This window comes from Rhinatrema bivittatum, chromosome 2 (genome assembly GCF_901001135.1).
Source record: "Rhinatrema bivittatum chromosome 2, aRhiBiv1.1, whole genome shotgun sequence".
In the NCBI taxonomy this organism is placed as follows: domain Eukaryota; kingdom Metazoa; phylum Chordata; class Amphibia; order Gymnophiona; family Rhinatrematidae; genus Rhinatrema; species Rhinatrema bivittatum.
The window spans coordinates 809,093,886-809,116,024 of NC_042616.1; positions in this window are offsets into that span (position 1 = coordinate 809,093,886).

Below are 22,139 nucleotides of genomic sequence, written 5' to 3' on the forward strand. Positions count from 1 at the left end.
TTGAGGGCTGTGTGCGTGTCTGTGAGAGTGGAAAGCTGCATGCACGTGAGTGAGAGGGCTTAGGGCTGTGTGCATGTGAGAGTGAAGGAGAGCTGCATGCACGTGAGTGAGAAGGCTGAGGGCTGTGTGTCTGTGAGAGTGAAGGAGAGCTGCATGCACGTGAGTGAGAGGGCTGAGGGCTATGTGTCTGTGAGAATGAAGGAGAGCTGCATGCACGTGAGTGAGAAGGCTGAGGGCTATGTGTCTGTGAGAGTGAAGGAGAGCTGCATGCACGTGCATGAGAGTGCTGAGGGCTGTGTGCATGTGAGAGTGAAGGAGAGCTGCATGCACGTGAGTGAGAGGGCTGAGGGCTGTGTGCATGTGAGAGTGAAGGAGAGCTACATGCACGTGCATGAGAGTGCTGAGGGCTGTGTGCATGTGAGAGTGAAGGAGAGCTGCATGCACGTGAGAGAGGGCGGAGGGCTGTGTGCGTGTCTGTGAGAGTGAAGGAGAGCTGCATGCACGTGAGTGAGAGGGCTGAGGGCTCTGTGCATGTCTGTGAGAGTGAAGGAGAGCTGCATGCACGTGAGTGAGAGTGCTGAGGGCTGTGTGCATGTGAGAGTGAAGGAGAGCTGCATGCACGTGAGAGAGGGCGGAGGGCTGTGTGCGTGTCTGTGAGAGTGAAGGAGAGCTGCATGCACGTGAGTGAGAGGGCTGAGGGCTCTGTGCATGTCTGTGAGAGTGAAGGAGAGCTGCATGCACGTGAGTGAGAGGGCTGAGGGCTGTGTGCATGTGAGAGTGAAGGAGAGCTGCATGCACGTGAGTGAGAGGACTGAGGGCTCTGTGCGTGTGTGAGGAGAGCTGCATTCCTTCCTGCTCAGTCTCTCTCTCTCTGGCCCCCAAAGTAATATGGTGCGCATTGTTCTGTGTATATCTTTACTCCAGATTAAACAAGGCGTTTAGGACACAAAAAGTGTGTACATAAACTTTGGGCCTTTAGCCGTTACGCTTCCATTATACCTTCACTCGGAGCCCAGCTACCTCACCTTCAAGGAGGAAGGTTAAAGCACGGCTTTTTAGCCAAGCATTCCCAACAGAGACTTCCTGGCCAACATCCTAGTTACCACAGAAGCAACAACAAAGAACCTAACTATGAATCTGTCTTTAAATATAGAGAAGCTCAACCAATATCGTTTGCTGATCCAATGCTATTATAACCTACTTTAAACTTGTTGTAATCCGCTTTGAGGCCATTCATGGTAAAAATGGGAATATCAAATGTCAGTAAATAAATAATAATAAGTAAATGTGATCAGAAGTGTGTAAAAAAAATTAGCTCTCCTTCCTGTAAATCCCACGTTAATCTAGGCATTGACTCTTACAGGTGCGCTGGCTTAACTCAGGTTTTCTGGCTGTTGTGAGCTTGGACCCTTGGACCAAGCTGGAGTTGGCACAACCTACAGAGCAGAGCCTTGCAGGTCCCCACCACGAGCTGGCCCAACTGGAGCTTTGCCTATTCCACCCCACGTTCCCCTTAGGTTGAGCCCTCAGGTGCCAGGACCGGCAGGGTCTTAGGTGGGGGCCTCTGCCAAGGGACAAAACATCTGTGGATAAGGTTGAGACGAGCAGGAGCAGTCGAAGGCAGGCAGTGGTCAGTGGCAGGTGGCAATCAAGGAGAGTCCAGAAAGCAGGCTGAGGTCAAAACCGGAAATCCGTCCAAGGGAAGGCAGGATGGGTAGGCAGGACAGGAAAGCTAGGAACAGCACAGGAGGGCAGACGAGACAGAGGACCACCGAGGAACTGAAGAACTGACCTGAGGATGAACTGAAGACAAACAAGGACCACTGAGACTGCCAACAAGACGAAGACCAGGAACCAAAGACAGAAACTTGGGAACGCTGAAAGGAACGCTAAGCAAACTCACACCACAGAGACTGTAAGGAGCCCTGTTGCCGAGGTGAGGAGGAGATGCTGCAGTGGCCTTTTATAAGCCTTCCTTTCTGATGTCATCATAGAGCGCTGCTGGCCTTTTCCCACTGTGGGCCCTTTAAATGAGACATCGTCAGGAGCGGGTGCGCGCCTTAGGAGGGCCTAGGGGTGAACATTGGCGCGTTCCTCTGCAAAGACCATCAACAGCATCCTGCCGCGTGGGAACAGAGATCGTGTTGGCTGCATCAGAGTGAGGCAGCTGGGTCCTGGTCCGTTGGGTGTGTGCGGTGCTTCACAGGAGGAGGACTGCCAAATGCAACACTTAATGTAACCCCTATGCTAAGGGCCCACCTTCTCAGCCCTGGGGAGTGTTTATCTGGCGACCACAGGGTGAGGTAGACTTACTCTTTGGCCTGGGCTGGGGACAGGATAACCTGTAAGGCCAAACTGGTTGAAGACACTTCTTAACACTGTCCAGAAAATCCAATGTCCACACCTTACTTGTGCTCCAATAAAATAAATGTTTATTGTAATCCAAATAGAGAGAAATAGAATTTTAAGTTCCAAAACCAATTCAGACTCTTCTCAACGTTTGTTGTCGTCTTGGTCAGATCACATAACTCCCCACTTTCCATTCTCCAGTTGTCTCACCGAGGCTCCTGAATCTCTGTGACTCCATTTCCTTGGTTTTCCTTATTGCACTTCAGGGCAGTCTCTCTCACAACGTACTCGCTCTCTTTGCTTCTTCTTTCGTGAAGCCATTGAGGGTCCCTGACGACAGTCTACCCTCGGTTACAGAAGGCACCCATTTATTTATTTATACATTTTTATATACTGACATTAGATCAGTGATGTCACATCGGTTTACAGAAGAACAGAACTGAAATAAGTGGGGGGGGCGGTTTCTTATTTCTTACAATGAAACGTAATAAACATAACTAGTCTATAACGTGGGTAACTTGTAAACGAGCAACTAAGTGGAATGAGGGTCTAATAAGGTTCATATACATAAGAAATTGCCATGCTGGGTCAGACCAAGGGTCCATCAAGCCCAGCATCCTGTTTCCAACAGTGGCCAAACCAGGCCACAAGAACCTGGCAAGTACCCAAATACTGTGAGGTAGATTTTAAAAACATACACGCACGCGTACTTTTGTTCGCGCACCAGGTGTGAACAAAAGTACGCTGGATTTTATAAGATTCGCGCGTAGCCGCGCGTGTCTTATAAAATCCGGGGTCGGCGTGCGCAAGGGGGTGCACAATTGTGCAACTTGCGTGCGCTGAGCCCTGCGCGCGCTACCCGTTCCATCCGAGGCCACTCCGATTTCGGAGCGGCCTCAGAGGGAACTTTTTTCTACCCCCCCCGGCCCTATCTAGACCCCCCCCTACCTTTATCGGAGAAGTTACTACTGCCTCCGGGCAGTAGTAACTTACGCACGCCGGCGCAGCAGGCCCCCACACAGGCCGCTATGTCGGGGCACTCGGCCACGCCCCCGGACCGCCCACATGCCCCCTGGCCACGCCCCTGACCACCCTTTTTTGCGCGTCCCGGGGCTTGTGCGCGCCGCCGAGCCTATGCAAAATAGGCTCGGCGCGTGCAGGGGGGGTTTGGGGTAGGTTTCGGGGGGTACGCACGTATCCCTTTGAAAATCTACCCCTGTGTCTATTCCATGTTACTGTTGCCAGTAATAGCAGTGGCTATTTTCTAAGTCAACTTAATAGCAGGTAATGGACTTTTCCAGGAACTTATCCAATCCTTTTTTAAACCCAGCTACACTAACTGCACTAACCACATCCTCTGGCAACAAATTCCAGAGTTTAATTGTACATTGAGTGAAAAAAGAATTTTCTCCGATTAGTCTTAAATGTGCTACTTGCTAACTTCATGGAATGGCCCCTAGTCCTTCTATTATTCGAAAGTATCCAGACACACACTACCGGAGCGGCATCAGAGTCTGTCAGTCCCCATCCCAGTGATGAAATAACCAGCTGCAACCCCACAACACAACACAGTTTCTGAGCTTAAGTTAAAATCCAAACTCTTTCTCTTGCCAGTAATTAGCGCTCACTGTTCAGCTTCGGTTCATCATCCAGCCCCCTCATGCAGAGGCAGCTCTTGTGACATTGCACCCCCCTCTCCCTTCCCGGTCTGTCGGAGCTTCGTGCTAGTCTCGAGCCCCCCCCCCCCCCAGCACAGTCTCTGTATCCAAAATCCAAACTCCGTCCTAGTAAGAACTTGAGATCCAAATTCCACGTGCTTCCGTTCACCTCCGGGCTGTCGGAAGCCCCGAGCACTCCTCTGCTCACACCTTGCACTCCACCATGGTCTCTGGCTTTCCAGTCTCAGCCCTCACTGGATGAAGCACAGATGATCTTCCCCACTCCCCCTCGTGTGCTACACCTGCCCCTGCAGGCTCCAGCTGATGTTCTGCCGTCCTCTTCAAACTCGCTTGGCATGGACCCTCCAGACTCCTTCCTCAGACAACCATTGCCAAACCCACGGGCACACCCTCCTTAAATCCAAATGCAACTCACTCGCCCACTGGCTGGCAGTCACACTTGCCAAACGCCACACACTGCACCTGCCTCCAAGGCCGTCTCTGAACCAAACTCCAGAATTTTCCCCATTATAGGAAATAGGATAAACTTAATACACACCACTGCATTGCTCCTAATTGCCGTCCCCTGTCAGAAAAACTTTGGATAATTAGAACATTCTCATTTTAAAGTATAGGCTGAGTTTTTTGTTTTACCCATTAACCATTCATAATAAATACATAGCCCTAGTAATACTGAGCTACGGCGCCATCTAGTGACCCCCATAGGGTTACATCAACACTGGAAATGTCACTCCTGGTCAGAGGCGGAGGAAGGTTTCTGGGGCCAGTATCAGTCTGGGGGTGCTGAACTGTAAGTTGCTGGTGTGGGAATACCGTACTCGGTATTTATGCAATATAAAACAGAATCACGGTAATTTTAAAACAAGCGCATGCGTGCCCATACAAGCGTGTATCGGCGTGCGAGCGAGGATACACGGGAATTTTTAATTGCGCGTGCACTTGTGCGCATAGGTTTTAAAATGCACCCACCACATATAACTATGCTCCTAATTTTAAGAGGTTTCTCGAGCACAGCTTGCGTGCGTGTGCCTTCCATGGGAGCTGGTTGGCTTTTACGGGCGTTTGTCAGCGAATTTCAAAACACGCTGGCACGAGAGGCATTCCCAGTTTTGCAGTTAGTCCACCAGTTTGGCCAATTAATAGCGAGGTCTTTCAGACCCCCTCTGGCTCTTCATCCTGCACGTCCCCCAGTTGACCCGGACTCCTCACCCTGGTCTCTAAGCCCTAGAACTTGAGGTCTACGGCCCTGCTCCTCACCGGGAACAGTGGTAAAGTTATGTGGATACCTCGTGCACGTGCGCTGCGGTTTCTGGTTTTAAAACTCCGAGTTATGCGTGTTAAGTCTTGGCCCCGCCCATTCCCCGGCACCTTACTTCTTGCACGGGTACGTTCGCGGGTATTTTGCGGCTTTCTAAAAAGTCTGCATTGTTGGTGCACAGCGTGTATGTGGGCATTTAAAATCGAGCTGAATTTGAGCACATTTGTGTGGGGAGTTGTCTCTGTTTGTTTAATTACTAGTGTTATTTTATGTGATCTTAAATTCAGAATATAAATTTGAAATTAAATTACATTTAAATTCACATGTTTTTTTGTTCAGAAAACATGTTTTATGTGCATAAATCATACTTTCTGTGCCCTAAGTATACCTTTGTGTGCACATTTTTTGGTTAGCGTGCTTTTTAAGGCTCCTGTTTCATTAGCATATTATTAAGTTACTGCGTTTTGTGCAGGAGTAAAGAAAATGTGCACTGAAGTTCAGCACACATTTTATTCACATCTTAGTACCTTGGGGCCCTACAACTGGTGTTGGGAGGTTATTGCACTTTACCGAACCCCTGCTTGCTCCCAGTCAGGCATCACGTCGTGAGGATTACGTTGCCCGACCCGTGTACGTCCCTGGAACACAACGAACAGATGACAGGAATGTGGCAGAAAGGGGAGACAGCACTGGCCCTCGGTGCCACACGTGGCACAAAGACGCAGCACAAACCACGATGGTGCTCTGAATTTCGGAATGACCCCTTGCCTAATCCTTGCAACCCGCTGCTGCTGCATCTGTGTGGGAAAGGCAAGAGCTGATGCCGCCCGGTGACAGAAAATGAGGTGAGGCGAGGCGCGCTAATAAATTTATTGGTCAATTGAACTGACGTGAGTTGGTGGCTGGAAGCCCCCCGTAGCTATTTTCCTGCAGGATCTCCGGCTATCAGCAGCTTGGAATGGTGTTTTCTCAAAATGAGACGCCGCTAAGACCTCATTAAGCTAATGGCTGGCGGCGGGATCCCCCTCTTCCAAGGCCGGGATGGATGTCCTGTACCGTTGGCACTTACAGCGTATCTATCACTTCTCGCTGTGACTCCCGTAACATACTGCAACCAAAAGAGAAAGGGGGGAGAGAGTTCCAAGGCTCCTGTACCGAGCCCCTAAGATCAGTCCTGTTCATGGCAGTCACAAATAAATTAATCACGCCACATAGCAGCATCACAGGTGTCGGCAGAGAGGTAGCCATCAGCCCAACCAGCCTGCCCGCTTGTCTCAGGCTTGCCAACTTATGAAAAATCAGTTCTTTCGCTGACAGTCTGCCAGAGTTTGGCTAACAAGTTACAGGACTACAAGAACATCAGACCGACATGCTCTTGTTTCTATGCCACGTTCTGCCCATTTTGTGTTCACCGTCTGTAAATGATCCTAGGTAACCACTGAACATTAGGATTCCAAACCCTGTTAAGCCGCTGCAGCTTATCATGTTTATAAGCAGTGAGTTTCCCCATGTCATATTCTCTCCCTAAACCTCGGCGCCCTAAAGATAAAGCACATCCCCCACATATGTCATCCATGGCCACATAAACTCTGTGAAGGCGATCAGGGGAGAGGTACCAGCGAAAAAGCACCTTGTAACCGTTTTCTATCAACAGAGTGTTATGGTTTTGAGGTGTCAGAGTGGATTCTTGGGCACTGCGGTGATGGACACACCCACGGGGAGGAGCCCCGTGAGGATCCGCACTGCTAGGCTAGACTCTGGACACGAACACAGAAGAGTAGACTTTATTATACAGCTGGTAGCACTGCCCGGGGAGCGGGCAACTGTGGAGGTAACCCAGGAAGACAGTCTAGTAATCCTCAGCAGATAAAGCCAGTCACGAAGATAGTAGATGGTAGGCAGCACGGTGTAATAGGAACAGGTCCCAGATGTAGAGTAGAGCGCTGTAGCTGAGAGAGACTGAGAGGGTTAGTACTCACAGGAGCTGAAGTTGTAATGGAGTTCCAATCAGGCAGAAGCTGTTCGGTATCAGACACCAGCATAGGGAGAGCAGGCCCTCGAGGAGAGAGTACCCGGTGTCTGAAATAAAGAGAGAGGGCCCCCGAGGAGCGGGTACCCAGGTTAGAGAAACTACCCTGAAGGGCAGAGAGAGAGAGCTTCCAGCAGCAACTGGAAGCGGCAGAGCAGCGTAGACCGGAGGCTTTCCAATCCTTGCTAACTCGAATAGCTAGCAAATGCAGGCAGGCTAAATATCAGCTAGGATGACGTCACTCGAGGGGAACGCCCTCGAGGTTCCCGCCATGAAGTAGTTAAAGACGTGGGTGACGTGCGTGCCCACACCCTAGGAGTCCTCAGGAAATCATGGTGAAGGTGAGGCACAGAGGTCAAAGCCATCTGAGACTGACGGACGTTACACAGAGAGGGGATGGAGAACTTGCCAATTGTCAAAGCAGTGATCCCAGGATGTCTCATCTATAACATCTTCTATATCTTTCTCCCAAGCAATTATATGTTTAAGTTTAGCTTGTAACTCGTCATTCAGCATGGCACAGATTTTTAAAATGATCCCAGTCATATTATCAGCTTTATCACAATAACCCTTGGATCAGGACCTACTTTTTTTTATAAGGTTTGATTTAACCTTCACCCGATTAAGGAAACAAACCCCTTGTTTAATGGAAATCTATCTCGAGAGTCAAGCAGAAACTTCCCTTGGTAAGCGTGAAAAGAGATTACTCCTTGCCCTTCCCAGATCTGCCCCGTCTTGGTGAGACCCAAAGTCTGCCAGCATCTGAAATCTCCAGAAGAAGATCCGGGTGGCGGAGGGGTAAAATCCTTATTATATGAAAATGAAGAGCTATGATATTAATAATCTCTATTTACTAGCATTCCCTTCCACCTCCTCCACAGAATAAGGGCAAATGCTGTATAGCGAGACTTGAGAAGAAAGGCCCACCAGCCTCTCCTAGGGAAGAAAACTGTGCATGAGTCCCTCCTTAATTGTCTGGAGCAGGAGCAAGGAAGAAATAGGGCTGCTGTCAGAAGAGGATTGCTCTGTCCAGCCCCTGCCACCGCACCATCTTCTTGACCATTGATTTTTTTAACCCATAGAAATGGATGCTTATTAACTCCTAAAGGCTTCAGACCCTCCATCTTCCGTGCCCCATCAGGGGTTTACAAAAGCAAAAAAAAAAACCCAAATAAAAATTTTTTAAAACTGGTTCCTAAAAGTCCCTGGCTGCTGCTGCCACTGTTTTCTACATATCGTTCCAGCCTTGCCTCCTAGCTGTCTGTGGTGCAAGCTTCATCACTTGCAGAAAATCACTCCTTTTCCAATCAGTTTTGTTGTCTCCCTGGTTTGGGTTTTTCTGCCATTCTGGGTAGATGAATCAACGTTTCCATACTTAATCCATCACCCAGACCCCCCTAGGACTTTAACCCAAACTCTTAACCTTGCTCTTACTATTACCGTCTTATTCTGTCACAATTTGCTTGCTAACCCCCAAAGGACAGCTGAGCAGACTAAGCCAGAAAACAAAATGATGGTATCTTTTAAACAGCTGCACAGGCGCACATGTACGCGCAGATGTCTGCTCGCATTCATGGACGCAGCCATTTTATAACATATGCACATATATGCATGCATGTTGTAAAATCGGCTGTACACACATACATGTGCGCACAATTTTATATGGATGTGTGCATCTGCGCGCAAACGCTGGCTCTACCATGTAAGTGGGGGGATTTTAAAAATGTGTGCTGATGCAATAGCCCTTTTTCCCAGTTCGCTCCCAGTTAACAGATAGAATTTCCTAACCTCCCATATTATTTAGCCTCCCTTCTACCCCCGACCCTTAAAACCCCGCTGACTCACCGAGTTTTTTATATTTCAATACTTACACGCTGTCTACAGCAGAAGTATAGTTACACGGTAGGGGACACCACGCGCTCATGCGTGCAAGTATTAATGCACACATTTCAAGGTAACTTCCTGGAACGCCCATGTCCCACCCACACCCGATCCCTTCTGTAAACGTTTTGCTTTGTGCGTGTATCGAGAGGTATGCGCATACTTGCGGGCTTTTTAAAATCCGCACGGCTCACAACAGCACACAACGGGGCGGATTTTCAGAGCCCTGCTCGCGTAAATCCGCCCAAAACCGGGCGGATTTACGCGAGCAGGGCCCTGCGCGCCGGGAAGCCTATTTTACATAGGCCTCCCGGCGTGCGCAGAGCCCCGGGACTCGCGTAAGTCCCGGGGTTCTCCGAGGGGGGCGTGTCGGGGGCGGGCCCGGTCGTCGCGGCGTTTCGGGGGCGTGTCGGCAGCGTTTTGGGGGCGGGTACGGGGGCGTGGCTACAGCCCGGGGCGGTCCGGGGGCGTGGCCGCGCCCTCCGTACCCACCCCCAGGTCGCGGCCCGGCATGCAGGAGGCCCGCTCGCGCGCGGGGATTTACGCCTCCCAAGGGGGGGGTTTAGACAGGGCCGGGCGGGTGGGTTAGGTAGGGGAAGGGAGGGGAAGGTGAGGGGAGGGCAAAGGAAAGTTCCCTCCGAGGCCGCTCCGATTTCGGAGCGGCCTTGGAGGGAACGGGGGTAGGCTGCGCGGCTCGGCGCGCGCCGGCTATACAAAATCCATAGCCTTGCGCGCGCTGATCCAGGATTTTAGCAGATACGCGCGGCTCCGCGCGTATCTACTAAAATCCAGCGTACTTTTGTTTGCGCCTGGAACGCAAACAAAAGTAGGCTATTCGCGCGCCTTTTAAAATCCGCCCCAACATGCGCATATCTCCTGGCTTTGGCGCACTTAGGGCTTTTAAAATCGACCTTTAAGGTTTTTCAAAAAGGCAAAGTAATAAGTCATAAACAAATAAAGTCATAAATTAGTGATGCGGGATATCAGCAAGCCATGTCGCATGCAATTCAATCAAACAGCCACTGGACCGATCATAAGAACATAAGAAATTTCCATGATGGGTCAAACCAAGGGTCCATCAAGCCCAGCATCCTGTATCCAACAGAGGCCAAACCAGGCCACAAGTACCTAGCAAGTACCCAAACACTAAGAAGATCCCATGCTACTGATGCAATTAATAGCAGTGGCTATTCCCTAAGTAAACTTGATTAATAGCCGTTAATGGACTTCTCCTCCAAGAACTTATCCAAACCTTTTTTGAACCCAGCTATACTAACTGCACTAACCACATCCTCTGGCAACAAATTCCAGAGCTTTATTGTGCGTTGAGTGAAAAAAAATTTCTCCGATTAGTCTTAAATGTGCTAACTTCATGGAATGCCCCCTAGTCCTATTATCTGAAAGGATAAATAACAGATTCAGATCTACTCGTTCAAGACCTCTCATGATCTTAAAGACCTCTATTATATCCCCCCTCAGCCATCTCTTCTCCAAGCTGAACAGCCCTAACCTCTTCAGCCTTTCCTCATAGGGGAGCTGTTCCATCCCCTTTATCATTTTGGTTGCCCTTCCCTGCACCTTCTCCATCACAACTATATCTTTTTTGAGATGCGGCGACCAGAATTGTACACAGTATTCAAGGTGCGGTCTCACCATGGAGCGATAGAGAGACATTATGATATTTTCCGTTTTGTTAACCATTCCCTTCCTAATAATTCCTAACATTCTGTTTGTTTGCTTTTTTGACTGCTGCAGCACACTGAGCAGACTATTTCAATGTGTTATCCACTATGATGCCTAAATCTTTTACCTGGGTGGTAGTAGCTAATATGGAACCTAACATCGTGTAACTACAGCAAGGGTTATATTTCCCTATATGCAACTCCTTGCACTTGTCCACATTAAATTTCATCTGCCATTTGGATACCCAGTCTTCCAGTTTTGCAAGGTCCTCCTGTAATGTATCACAATCCGTTTGTGATTTAACTACTCTGAATAATTTTGTATCATCCGCAAATTTGATTACCTCACTCGTCGTATTCCTTTCCAGATCATTTATATATTGAAAAGCATCAAGCTGAACAGCAATTTTTTCAATTTTTATCAGCAAATAAAGACGGTAATTTTCAAACAGGCGCACATTGCCACGTGTGATTGGTGCGCGCCCAGGGACGCGGCAGCTGTATAACATACGCGCACATGTGCGTGTACGTTATAAAATAGGCTGACTGCATGCTCAGATGGGCCCAATTTTAAGTGAGCACACACATCCTGATTCTACCGCATAAATGGAGGAATTTTAAAAAGGGCACTCACCCAGGCTATGGCCAGTTTTACCAGTTCGTTCAACAGTTCACCCAGTTACTGGCTAGGTCCTGCCAAACCCCCTAATTAGATAACCTGCATTTCCCCCACTAGGCCCAGACCCCTTAAACCCCTCAGATCTGGTCCCTAACTGAAGTAAAGATGCGCAGCACTAGACCAGGCACATAAAAGATACGCGCTCATCACTCGGCCTGTCCCACAATGCCCACAGACCACGCCTACATCCTGCCCCTTTTTGAGATTGAGATGTGCGTGCCGCAGTAGATACACACCCGTGTAGGAGCCTTTTAATAAGTGCAGTTTAGATCTTATGGTTTTTCTTATTAAGAGAGCACAAGAATTGATTGTGGGAGATAGAACTGAGATTACTGAAATGACTTCCATTATTCAATCCCCTATGACCACTAACAGTTTTATCAATTTCAGAGTCTACAAGATAAAATTAATTCCTTTAAGAAAGAATTAAAAAGGATGAAATTGAGTAAGTTTCAAAGAGATAGTGGTGATTACCAGAAAGGATCAATTTATCCCTGGTTGTTACCAACCACTACTTCTCGGCGCTATGTCACTTTTGACACATTGAGTGATGACTCCTCCGGTGAGGAAAAATCCCGCGCAAGAGGTGCAACCTACACCACAGCGAATCGCTTTTTAATTTCAAGGTCACCAGAGAGGTTTAAGGCAGTGGAGTGATTGGCAATATGAAACCACGCAGCTAACAGAAGCACCTCCTTACTGCATAACCCAATCTCAGATGAAGCAGAGCTCCCGGTTTTAAACCATTTATCTTGTACACAGACTTTTGCATTAAGGGATTTGTCTCTTAATGAAACGGAATCTCTAGTTCTGAATCTTTCTTCTACTCCACTCACTCTGAGTCAGGAACAAGTATTGGCCAAGGGCTTATCATTTGCTCTGACACCGAGCTTTAAATGGCTTTGATCTTGATGTGAGTATATTTTGTTTTATATGTACAATAAAAATCGGAGATTTTTTGCTTCCCAAGATGTTACCATCTGCATGGATCCCCCCTGGAATTGATGACCCTGCCAATAAAATATTTAACTGTTTAATACAGTATGATACAGTATGTTTAGTACAGTATGATATTAAACAGGCAGTTGCCAATCAACATACACACTACTTTAATTTTTCAAGACAAGAATCTTTGCTGGTATGCAAGTTACAACAGTCAACTCAAGTCATCTTCCATACTTCTGGCAAAGGGGGTAAGGTTGTTGTCCTAGATCAGTCTGCCTACCTACAAGAAGTTCGTCAGCTTTCACACTGTTGCGTTCGTGCCTGTTCTCGCCCTCGCTCCACCCTCTCTACCTTAGTGGCGACTACCTATGGACAGCTGCTGCCGCGGCTTCTCCTCGCCGTACTTCCTGGAATCCCCAGGCTGGCCTGACGCTGCGGATCCACCATGTTTCTGATGATGTAAAGGCACGCGCGCTCCAGAGTTTGTACCGGCAAGGGCGCGAACCTCGGGGGCGTCTCCCCGTAGTGACGTCATCCGCTTCCACTTTAAAAGGTCTTTGCTGGCAACTTCGAATCGAGTTAGCAAGGGGAATTCTTTCTCCACTGCTCTGCCTCCACCACCTTACCAGGGGTAAGGTGGTGGAGGCAGAGGTACCAGGGGCACCCACACATCGGGGGCCCTGCTCTCTCTCTTCTTGATTTCAGATTGCTAAGACAGGATCCGGTACTTGCTCCTTGAGGGCCTACATCCCTGAATGCTCAGAAGACTCCTGACTACCTGGAAGCAATCGCAGAGGTGAACACAGTGAGTTCTATTACAGACAGGAACCAGTACTCACTCCACGAGGGCCTATATTCCTAATCTCCAAGACTCCCTTCTGTCTAAGACGTTATCGCAGGTATGGAGATCGTGAGTCATTATTGTGGATTGCAGATAGGAACTTGCTCCACGAGGGCCCATGTTCCTAAATCCCTTCTCAACTCTCTTCTATTTCAGAAGCTATTATATACCTATATCTTGTGCATTCCTATTATAGATTGCAGATAGGCCCTCGTGGAGCGAGTACCGGTTCCTATGTTACTAAAACCCTCCAAAGACTTTCTTCTATTCCATAAGCCATCTCAATCACAGATATTGTGAGTTCTCATTTCAGACTGCTTATAGGAACCAGCACTCGCCTACAGCTCCTGTTCCTGAATATACTGAAGACTCTGTTGCATAGAAGCCATTACAGATCTCTACAATTGTGAGTGTATCATCTACTGCTGGTTATGTATCCAGCATACCCTGTCTACTCACTATCTATAGTCTCTCTCTCTAGAGCTCAGCAACCCAGAGACCGCAATTCCAGTATCTGAGGGACTTCAGCCCTGCTGGGCACATCAGCTCACTACTGCCACCTCTGGTGGTTCTACTTCCTGTCTAAATAAAGAACTATCTGTGTTTGTCTCCATACTCCAGCCTAGCCGGTGGTCCCTCTCAGGATATCCTCCTGGGGGTGCTATCATCTGCCATCGGCCCAGGGATTCACCAATTTCCTCAAGTATTCATTCATTACACTACTAGAGCGGTATTATACGACTGCCACTCTGTGGGAAGCCAACCCACCACAGATCATTAACTCCGCTTACGGAGTATTACAATTGTTAGCGCTTCCCTTGACAGGGTGATCCATAACCGATTGCTAACTCCCTGGCGGACTTATAACAGATTGCTACCCATAGCAGCAGGGATTGATAACAGATTATTAACTCCTTTCTCTCCAGGAGGAGATCCATATCAGACTGCTAACTCCTCCCTCTACAGGAGGAGCTCAATAATAGATAGCTAACTCCGAGCAGCAGAATTATAATAGATGGCTGACTCCTCCCCTCTGGAGAAGTAACACACACTTAGTATACACCTTTTGATGAAGATCCTGCTCCCTCATTACAGAGATTGATCACTGAAGAAACCATCACTACAGTTTTTTTTGACAACAAAGGAAGCCACCTTTTTGAAGAAACTGCATCCTGAAATGCCATTTTTTTTACATCCTTCCCAAGATCCATAAGTGACTAGATGATCCACCCAGCCGACCTAGTGTTTCTGGATATGATTCTTTGTGGACCAATTTTTGGCACCCTTTGATCCGGAGATGCCATCATATGTCCGTTGTTATGATTCAGAAAGTGGACCCCTGTTCTGAGGTAGAGTCAGCGCTACCAAAAAGGGAGTCAACCCTCTTCAGTCTCTACCGTCAGATGGCAAGGCCTGATGATGTAGATGTTAGATGAAGGCTTCACCTTGGAAGCTCGTGATCCCCCCCAGGAGGAGCCCGTAAGGACACAGCCGCTGGAACTTAGGAGACTCCCTGAAGACTGAAGATAGTCTGGATGCAGGCGCCTCCTGCAGGTCGTGGGTTCCAGACGGCTGGCGCCTTCAGCAGGTCGTAATCAGTCCGGGAGTAGACGTCGAAGGATAGTCCAAAGCCGGTCCAAGGGTCGAAGTCCAGAGAGAGGTCGGGAGCCGGTCCAGGAGCAGACGGGAGAGTGGTCTGAAGACAATCCAGGGGCACCACAGGAGAGTGGTCCGAAGCCAGTCCAGGAGCAACATAGGAGAAGGGTCCAAAGCCACTCCAGGTCAACACCAGAAAATCACCACCACCGGTCCGAAGGTCAGAAGCCAAAGAATCAATCCAACAAAGTGGAGAAGCAGAAGTGGGATGAAGAGCAGATCCAGGAACACAGGAACCAAGCACAAAGCCTCAATACAGGAACTGGAGGGAGGAGTCCCAGGAGGAGCCATGACAATTTCCTGTCATGGCTCCTTTAAATTTTCTCTTCAGCTGCGCACGTGGCTCGAGGCAGAGGGGGAGGAGTCAGCCCAGCCGAGAGGAACCATGCGGCCGGGTTTGGCGGCGACAGCGGCCGCGAAGAAAGCAAAAGAGAAGGCTGCCTGCCACAGCAGGCGCTTCTGTCCAGCTCGACACGGGTAAGATTTAGTGCTGCCGCGGCCCGACCCTGGTCGCAGCCCACTGTGGCCATGACACCCGGCCCCGGATTGACGCGGCCGGCGGTCCTATCATCCGTGATGCCCAGGGCATGATCTCGCAGCTTTCTGCTTTTCATTGTGATATGTCACAACACAATCTACTGGCTACAGTAGATGTGGAATCCCTTTACACAAATACACCGCCAACAACATGCTATTGAGATTGCCACTCTAACCCTGGAGACACGAACGCAGCCTCGTCGGATTCCCACTAGCTTTTTACAGCGATTACTGGAGATTGCACTCACTAAAAATTACTTTGCGTTTGACAAACAGATTTTTCAGCAGATCAGAGGTACAGCCATGGGGGTTACCATGGCCCTGGATTTGGCCAATCTATATGATGGCTTTTCTGAGGAACAGTGGGGTGAACATCATCCATTCAATTAATTGTCACTAATGTGGAGTCATTATATTGATGATGTCTTTGTCATGTGAAATGGAACAGATGAAGAGTTTCAACTTTATTCTATGGCTTAATTCCCTTGATCCACACGTGAAGTTTGCAGCACAGACACATGCACAACAAATTTCTTTTCTCAATTAGATCAACATGAAGACCTCTTCTGGCTTCACCACGTCCCTATATTGAAAAGCCGCTGATTGCAATAGTCTTCTATGTCCTGATAGTGCTCATTCCACCAACCTGAAAATTATCTTTCCAGTTATTCAGTTTCTCCAATGAACACAGACTTGTACTTCATTACAAGATTTTCAACAACAAGCCAATAAGATGTGTGACTACTTAATTAAGAGGGGGTATCTATGGTCAGTAATTCGCAAAGTCTGCCAGGTTTTGCCACAGAGAATGGTTGTTTTTACCACAGTCTCGCAGTGATTCCTCTAAGCTGATTTGCAATCTGCCCTTTTTTTGAAGGTGTACATATTATACGTGCAGCCATTTTTAGACATTGGCGCATTCTTCAACTTCACCCTGAGTTACCGAGCCTCCATTTATCAGTTCTACATGTGGCAAAAATTCAGACAGTGCTGCTTGATGTGTGTTGCTTGTGGACTTTGCCGTACAAGCAGTTCTGTGCCTTTTCCCTTATGCCCAAGTATCAGTACCCCAGACCGAAGAAGTCGGAACCCTCTTGATTGTTGTCTGAATCCAGTTCACATTGTTGCAGTTGCATTAAAAGCATCAAGGCTTATTGATTAATGGTAGGTTCTCCATGCCTTCTGCTAAGGGTGGTAACAGTCATACCAATAATTTACCTCCCCATCATAGAAGTAGTCCTATGCTTTTTCCCTTAAGTCTGCGTATCAGTATCCCTGACTGTAGAAGTCAGGGCTCTCTGTTTTCTAAATCCAATTCCCCTTTTTCCCCCTGCTGTCGAAGTGGGGAGCAATTTTGCAGTTGCACTAACATTGTTAAAATGGGAGTTTACCTCAAGAATTTCAGTGAATGGGAAAATCTAGAAGAAGTAGAAGAGCAGTGAGAAAAACTAAAAGGTGAAATTGTAATGGCAATGAACATTTTTTTGTTGGGAAAGTAAATAAAGGTAAGAGGAAAAAGAGGCCATGATGGGTTTCTAAAAAAGCAGCTGAAAAGGTAAGGAAAGAAAGGTTAGCATTCATAAACTACAAGAGATTGCAGAAAGAGGGAAAACAGGCAACAATATCTGGAAAAGCTAAGAGAAACTGGGAAAGTAGTTAGGAGACAAAGATTCAAATGGAAGAAAAAATTGCAAATACGATAAAACGAGGAAGGCAAGACCTTTCTTAGTTTGCTTTCCTTGTTAAATGTAACTTTGTTCTTCCTTCTTCAAAGTATGGTTTGGTGTGACGGTTCCCCAATTTGATGTAAACAGATCTGATATTGTCTTTTAACCATGAAGGTCGGTATAGAAAATGTTAAATAAATAAAATATGTTAATAATAGGAGGAAGTGTAAAAGTGTGACTCAGAGGTGAAGAGGAGGAATATGTAGAGGCTGACAATGAAAAAGCGGAATTGCTTACAAATATTTCTGTTTGTTGTTCACTGAGGAAGGGTCAGAAGTAGAACCACACAAAATGGACACAAATAGGCCTGGACATGAAAGAAATCTCAGTTTTCAGAAAATTGTGTTTGTAAGGAGTTAGCTACACTAAAAGTAGATAAAACGATGGGGCTGGACAGGATACATCTGAGGGTTTGGGGTTTTTTTTGTCATAAACAATTTTTATTGATGGATGCGAAACATTTTACAATACAACAATGCGAGGGGGTAACCCAAAAAACCATCATCATATCATGTATGAGAGATCCCCTCCCATCACCCCCCTTGCATGGTCTGTACAGCACAACAACATTCAGTCAAACCATGATCAAAATTATCCTGATATGGAATCCATTATTAAGTCCCAGATAGCCATCTTTCCAAAGTCATCCTGGAGCATCCAGAGCAAGTAGCAGTAAGTATTAAAACACAAATGAAAATATATAATTAGGCATGTGGTTACTGAACACAAGGCACTCTGTAGTGTGGAAAGAACAGGTAGTAAACATTGAGGGCTGTTTGCAATCTCAATGAAGCCAAGTGTCTATCAGTTTAGTCTTTTATGTTGGGGCTCCATTCAACGACTGACGCTTACTGATCAATGGGCGCCACACTTTCTGGAAATTCAAGAACAGTCTATATTTAAAAGCTTGAATTTCTGCCACCTGGAAATGAAATTGGAGTATTGTCAATACTGCTGGTAACGAAGGAACATCCCCACACTTTTGCTTATGTCAAGCCACTTCCCGGGCCAAGAGAACTCCTGACAGTCACCGACGCTTGGCCCCTGAATTCCTTCGCAGCCAGAAAGTCTGGTTGAGCACTCGGTATATCAGACTCAAAATACCTTCTCCAAGGTTCGCTCCAAGGTACATTGGACCTTTTACAGTCACCCAATGCATTGGACCAGTTACTTATCAGCTCCGGCTGTCTCCTACGCTGGGAATACATAATACGTTTCACGTATCTCTGCTAAAATCAGTGGTCTTGTCCTGGCCTTCCCGAAAGCCTCCTGAATCACTTCCATTGGTGGCTGAGACTGATACAAACTACAAGGTACATGAAGTCCTCTATGTCCGCTGTAGGGGCCTCCGGTGGGAATACCTCCTATCTTGGGAGGGTTATGGACCCGAAGAAAATTCATGGGAACCAGTTCGAAATATCCTGGACAAAACCCTCCTGAACTTTCATCATGCCCATCCAGGCAAACCCCGACCTCCAAGGGGGGAACATAAAGGGGGGGTACTGTTACGCATGCCGTCCAAGGCAGACCCATGGAACGGCCCCCTCACCTTTCTACAGTGACTCCAGCTCCTGGTTCCTCCTTGCTGGCGGCAGTGGGCCGTCAGCTCCATATTTGGGCCTCCCCCGGTGCCTCTGGCCCAGCTGCAGTCCCTGGCGTTCTGGTCCAGCCACCACGTCCATTGCTTCTCGTCAGGCCTCTCTGCATGGTCCTCGGAGAGGTGCTGCTACTCAGCGCCATGCCCGCATCACTAAAGTTTAAGTAGGGACCGCGGCGGGAACCTAGCTGCGGCCCCGGATGATGATGTCAATAGAGCTTCAGTATTTAAGTGCAGGCTCCGCTCCCTAGTGTTGCCTTTACAACAGATCTCCTTGCTGGTCGAGTACTCGTTGCCTCCTAGAGATTCGGATTCATCTCACTCCTACGTTCCTGTTCCTCGTTTGTTCCTGGTTCGTGACTCCTTGTTCCTGTCTTGCTCCATACCTCGGATTGCCTACATGGACTTGACTCTGCTTTGCCTGACCACACCATTGACTCTCTCCAAGTCTGGACCTCTGCTTCGCCTGACCATGCCGTTGCCTCTCTCCAAGCCCGGACCTCTGCTTCGCCTGACCACACCATTGCCTATCTTCAGACAATGGCTACGCTGCTATCTCCAGAGCCAGACCTCTGCTTCGCCTGACTACGCTTGACTTTCTCCATGATAAGACCTCAGCCTTTCTTGCCACTGCCTCCGGATTGCCGCCAGCCCTGACTCAAGCCTGTTCCTCGACACCTCTCCAGCTTACTCCCTGGACTTGGTCTATTCAGGCTTCGGTCTGTTCTTGCTCGGGTGCCCTCTGTCTGCCTCCATTCCTTTGGTGCCTGAGTCTCCAGGACACTACCTTGTCCAGTGTAAGACTGTGCCATCTCTCACCTGCTGTCTCTGGGCTGAACCTGATCTCTACATCGACTACATGCAGAGGCCTACCTAAGTCCAGCCAGCACCCAAAGGCTCAACCCTCGGGGAACAAGGGCTGGTATTGGTGAAGCTCCAGCTGGCCTCTGCCCATCAGCCCACTCCACCTGCCAACGGTGGGGACCCGTAGGTCCCTACCTATGGGTTGCATCAACCCCACCTCAGCCCAAGGGTCCACCTCCGGCTCAACACTAGTAAGCCCAGAGGAGTCTAGTTTAGGATGTCTGTCAAAGTTAAAATCCCCACCCCAGATAAGCGAGCCCTCGACGTTGTGATCAAGTAAAGCCTTTAGCTTCTGAAAAAACTCATGTTGGTTGGAATAAGGGGCATAGATATTCATAATGGTAAAGAGCTCACCAGCTGTTTTTATCTTCAATAGCACATATTGGCCAAAGGGGTCAGCTATATGAGTTAGGTAATCAAACACAAGACCACGTGATAAGAAGATTGCCACTCCTGTATATTTAAAATTTTGGGAACTTGCGGATAGAAATTTGTGGATAGTCCACTGAGCTTAACAGCAATTCATACCTCCGTTTAATGTGTCTCTCTTGTATGAGAGCCACAGTCACTTTGGATCGCACTAAGTCTCTAAAAAGGAGGTTTCTTTTCCTGTATGCATTTAGTCCCTTCACATTTAAGGAGAGACAGCGTACTGTCATTCCAGCCATATTGGTTTACTCCGGTGAAAAACACCAATTCTCCTAGGATCTCTAAAATAAAACAGCTGGTAGCTTAACCGAGGCAACTTAGACAATTTTGACCATTGGTATACACATATATATCCCATCCCTAAACCCTTTCCCCTAATCCCTTCCACTCCTCCCCAGTAGTGGATCAAAGAACCTAAATGGGGGGGGGGGGGGGAAGAGACACCGTCTGGGAGCCCCTTCCTGTCCTCCCATCTCCATCCCTCATTCAAACGAATAGCTATACAAACCAGTGAAACACAAATGTAAGTAAAATAGTTTCAACCCTTCCTGCAAAATTAGTGAAGCATCAACCAGTGCTATTGTACAGTTCAGGTAGCCAGCTGTGACTGCATAGCTTGTCGTTCAAGTCGGCGACGATTCCCAACTCTTTGCCACCATGGTGTAGAAGGTATTTGTGTGCGCTCTTCCCCCAGCTTTTTTGTTGGAAAATTCATAGGCAAGTTCGGATGTTGAAAGGCCTGATCCGCCTCTTTCAGGGATTTTATTCGGTATGGTGTGTCATGAGCTGTAAATGACAGTCTGAATGGGAAGGTCCATTTATAGCCTATATTTTCACCACGCAATACTTCAGTGACTGGGCGTAGTGCAAATCGCTTTTTCAGTGTGATAGGGGCCAAGTCCTGATAAATGGCCAGAGTATGGCCTTCCCAAGTCCAGTTCCAGTTTATCCTTGCCGCAGCTGCTAACTACTCCTTAATGGTAAAATCCCGGAGGCATACAACAATGTCATAGAGACGGTTTCCTACTTTGGGGCCCAACTTTCTATTCGCGAGATCTATGGAGATTGCATCCTCCTGATGCCCATCAGTATCTGTGCTGGATGCAGACACTGCTAGTAAGTTTTGGAATATTTTTTCTGACACAGACTTACAATTAATATTTTCAGGCCCCTCCAGAACACCTCTGATTCGTAAGTTATTCCGCCGTGACCTATTTTCTAGGTCTTCTATCTTTTCTGATAGCCATTCATGTTCCGATTGTACCAGGTTCTGCTGGTCCACCATTTTTTGTAGCGTGTCTTCTGCCCGAGTCTAAGATCCAGGTCATCCACACGGGAGCCAATTGCTACCAGATCCTCCTTCATCTGGGTGATTGAAGCCAGAAAATCCAATTTGAGCTGTTTCATATCTGCTCTCATATCCATGAACCAAGTTCTCAGCTCTGATCACGTTGGGATGTCTGAAAAACTTGTGGCCGGTTCAGCGTCAGCTGTGTGATCTCCCGCCATCATTGCGGCCTGCTCTTCTCTGTCGTCAGTGGCGTCCAGAGCTAGTTTAGTATATGAATACTGTTTAAGGTTGGCTGTTTTCCTTTTGGTAGCCATCTGTGGAGGTTCGCATAGCATCATGAAGCTGGAAGAGTTGATTTAAGGCAGAGATGCTTGCGATTCACGGAGATTATTTGAGGGATGGATCGGGAGCTTACAGTTTAGGTCTCCATTCAGCGCGGTGACGTCACACGGCTCCCCACATCTGAGGGTTTTAAGAGAACTTAGAGATGTATTTATTAATTTAGTCATTTTGTGTACCGTCGTTCCATGTAATGATCACAACGGTTTACAGGGTAACATTCATAGCTATTGACAACTCTTGACGGTTTACATAGGTAGTATTCATAGGCAGGGATTAACGTCTCTCAAATTAAATGAATTGTTCCAATACATAATAAATTGCTTACTAAAGATCTAAGACTTAAAAGTAATATA